This window comes from Mastomys coucha, unplaced genomic scaffold (genome assembly GCF_008632895.1).
Source record: "Mastomys coucha isolate ucsf_1 unplaced genomic scaffold, UCSF_Mcou_1 pScaffold5, whole genome shotgun sequence".
Classification (NCBI taxonomy): Eukaryota; Metazoa; Chordata; class Mammalia; order Rodentia; family Muridae; genus Mastomys; species Mastomys coucha.
In genome coordinates this window covers 94,593,895-94,597,680 of record NW_022196911.1, presented here as the reverse complement: position 1 = coordinate 94,597,680, position 3,786 = coordinate 94,593,895, and the positions used below count along the sequence as shown (strand labels likewise).

General features: G+C 45.8%; 1 protein-coding gene across 1 annotated transcript in view; it reads right to left on the bottom strand.

Annotated features, from left to right (window-relative positions):
• The window catches only part of LOC116077378 (leucine-rich repeat-containing protein 3C-like), a 1,401-nt gene extending 1,016 nt beyond the window's left edge, over window positions 1-385 (bottom strand). The window contains exon 1 of the mRNA XM_031351884.1: window positions 310-385. The gene's annotated coding sequence lies outside the window, so the exon portion shown is untranslated. The remainder of the gene's footprint in view (window positions 1-309) is intronic.
• Between the last annotated feature and the right edge of the window lie 3,401 nt (window positions 386-3,786).

The following is a 3,786-nucleotide window of genomic DNA, read 5'->3' as shown; positions in this document are numbered from 1 at the left end:
CTCTCTCTCTCTCTCTCTCTCTCTCTCTCTTTCTCTGTCTCCCTCTGTCTCTCTCTCTGTGTCTCTGTCTCTGTCTCTGTCTCTGTCTCTCTCTCTCTCTCTCTCTCTCTGTCTCTTTTCAACAGGACTTTGGGGGAAGGAATCCCTTAGAGTGGAACTTTTTGGTTCTATTGATTTTAGATTAATCTCTGAGGTCCTTCTGTCCCTTAGCCCTGAATGGGGCTGGAGGGGGGCCCCATTTCCAAGCTATTTCCTCTGCTTGTATATTCATTTCCCTTATTGAAATAAACATTTCTGTCCTCTACTTACCTGAATGGCTGCCAAGGGAGGCCAGGTGAACACCAGGGGGTCTAGTGGGCACTAGTGCCACAAGAGTGATATATTAGTGGTAGATCCCAGGGTATCCAGTCAGACTATACAAGTGGGCAGCAGGTAGCCTCTAGCCCTGCCTTCTATGCACATCAACTCCCTTTTCTCATAGCATCTACCCCAGCCTCCCCAGTTCTGCTCTTGGCTCAGCTCACCTTCCCACCTCTTCTGCCTTCTCCTTCCTGCCTCTCACCCTGGCTGGTGTCAGAGTCCTCTCCTGTGCTGTGGCCTTTCTCCTGGAAGTAGTCCCCTGCCAGTGGGCTTTGGAGACCCGTTTCCTCCTTCAGAAGTCCTGTTTGCTTTCAGCAGATGGAAGCTGTGACCTGGGGCCCAAGAGTATAGAGTTTCCTGGCATGTGACTGTAGGCCCCAGGTGTCAGATACCTGAGCCATGGCCTGGCCAGGCAGTGCCAAGAGAGAGCAGATCCCAGACCCTGATGTGTGGGAGACAGGCCTCGATCCCATTCCCTGCCCTGGGCTTTAACCCAGCAGTTGCTGTCTCCTATCATCTGCTGAGAGCTGCCTCCCAGAATCTCCTTTTCTTGCCTAGAGCTGGCTGGCCAAAAGGATGGCGGCTTGGTTGTCCTGGTGGCAGAACTCTGCGATTTCCCCCTCAGCAACTTGCAATGCAAGCTCTTTCCCGCTATTTTTTATGTTCTCTGTAGGTCCATGGTGCCTGCCTTTCCTACTTCAGAGGATGCCCCTGCATCTTCACAGGGCCAGCCCTTTTGACCACCAGGAGGCGCTGTGGTTCAGTTTCAGTCTGCAATTGTAGCTGGTCACCTTAGGAGTTGAAAGGGGTTCTGGAAGACTCTTGAAGTCTGATGTGATTGATGAGTTGTCCTGCCAAATTTTCAGTGCGGAACTAGAGACCAATCGGATGTTCTTGGGCTCCCAGGATGGCATTTTGAATCCTTCTTCAAGCCCGAGATCGGGATGACTTCCTCTTCAAGACCCCTTCATCCAAAGGATTGTTTGCTGTCCAGACCACTCTGCTACATCCCCTCTCCTGATGTCCAGTGGGCGGTGGGAAGGAAGGATTTGAGTTCTGGAGAGTGTTTTGCGTCTACCTCTGAGCCCTGGGTGTCTGAACAGAGGCAGAATGCGGAGAGGCTCCATGAGGAATGGGCGTGAGAGAGCTTGTGGCAATGAAGGTCAAAAGCTGTTGTTTTCATTACATTTTCCAGAACCGTCTGACTTGACTTTATGATTGCAACACCGAGACAGGTTTTCCTGCTCCCCTCACCTGCTGTGTTGTGCAGGGGCAGGGGTGACCTGAAGTCATGGATATGGAAGGCTATGTAGATCAGTTGTGCTCAACCTATGGGTCACAACACCTTGGGGTGGGGGCGGGTCAAACGACCCTTTCACAGGGGTCACCTAAGACCACTGGAGAAAAGATATTTACATTACTATTTGTAACAGTAGCAAAATTACAGCCATGAAGTTAGAGTTAGCAATTAAATTAATTTTTTGGTTGGGGGGTCATCACAATATGAGGAACTGTATTAAATTTTTGTAGCATGAGGAAGGTTGAAAACCTCGCTGGGTTGTTATAATAGTAATTTAATTAGGGCTGGTGAGATGGCTCAGGGGGTAAGAGCACTGACTGCTCTCTCAAAGGTCCTGAGTTCAAATCCCAGCAACCACTTGGTGGCTCACAACCACCTGTAATGAGATCTGATGCCCTCTTCTGGTGCATCTGAAGATAGCTACAGTGTACTTATGTATAATAATAAATAAATCTTTGGGCTAGAGCGAGCAGGGACTGAGCAATCAGGTTCTACCAGAGCGAGCAGAAGTCCTAAAAGTCAATTCTGAACAACCAGATGAAGGCTCACAACTATCTGTACAGCTACAGTGTGTACTCATAAACATAAAGTAAATAACTAAATAAATCTTTAAAAAATAATTTAAGGGGCTGGTGAGATGGCTCAGTGGGGAAGAGCATCGACTGCTCTTCAGAAGGTCATGAGTTCAAATCCCAGCAACCACATGGTGGCTCACAACCACCCATAATGAGATCTGATGCCCTCTTCTGGTGTGTCTGAAGACTGTTACAGTGTACTTACATATAATAAATAAATAAATCTTAAAAAAAATAATTTAATTGGGGCTGGTGAGATGGCTCAGCGGGTAAGAGCACTGACTGCTCTTCTGATGGTCCTGAGTTCAATTTCCAGCAGCCACACACATGATGGCTCATGGCCATCTCTATAGCTACAATGTACTCGTTCATTTAAAAATATAAATAAAATAAATCTTTAAAAAATTTAATTAGTTAATTTATATGCTTTTTAAAAAAGATTTATTTACTATTATATGTAAGTACACTGTAGCTGTCTTCAGACACACCAGAAGAGGGTGTCAGATCTTCTTTCAGATGGTTGTGAGCCACCATGTGGTTGCTGGGATTTGAACTCAGGACCTTTGGGAGAGCAGTCAGTCTATGTAGCCCAGGATGGCCTTGAACTCAAACTTCTCCTTCCTTACCTTCCCAATCTTTGCTGGTTTTTTTTTTTTTTTTTGGTAATAGTTTGTGTTTGATCAGACACTAACTGTAGAGTCTGGTGCAAACTGAGATGTGAGACCTTTTGTTTACACACTTAAGAATTTCAAGATTGTGGGCTGGTGAGATGGCTCAGCTGGTAAGAGCACCTACTGTTCTTCTGAAGGTCCTGAGTTCAAATCCCAGCAACCACATGGTGGCTCACAACCACCCATAATGAAATCTGATGCCCTCTTCTGGTGTGTCTGAAGACAGCTTCAGTGTACTCACTTATAAAAAATAAATCTTTGGGTCTGAGGGAGCGGGGTTGACTGGAGCAAGCAGAGCTCCTAACGTCAATTCCCAACATCCAGATGAACTATCTATACAGCTTCAGTGTGTACTCATATACATGAAATAAATAAATAAACCATTAAAAAAAAAAGAATTTCAAGATTGTAATAGCAAAGTGCAAAACCCAGCCCCAGGTCTCCAAGCCTTAATGTGAGCTCTCCTGGAACTATGGACACTATGTGTCATGAGACTGTCACGTGACTTTCTTTTGAAAACGCAGTTTTAGAAGTGTGATAGGGGCTGGGTGGTGGTGGCGCACGCCTTTAATCCCAGCACTTGGGAGGCAGAGGCAGGAGGATTTCTGAGTTCGAGGCCAGCCTGGTCTACAGAGTGAGTTCCAGGACAGCCACGGTTACACAGAGAAACTCTGTCTCGAAAAACCAAAAAAAAAAAAAAAGAAGTGTGATAGGGTTAGGAGCAGATAGTAGGTTACCAGATATCATCACCTCTGGGGATGAACTCACCTCTGACTCATCCTTGTGATGTTGGTAGGGCATTTCTCAGGTTCACATCTGTCTGAAGATCAGGTGGTATATACATACATATATATGTATATATATATATGTATTTCTTTTT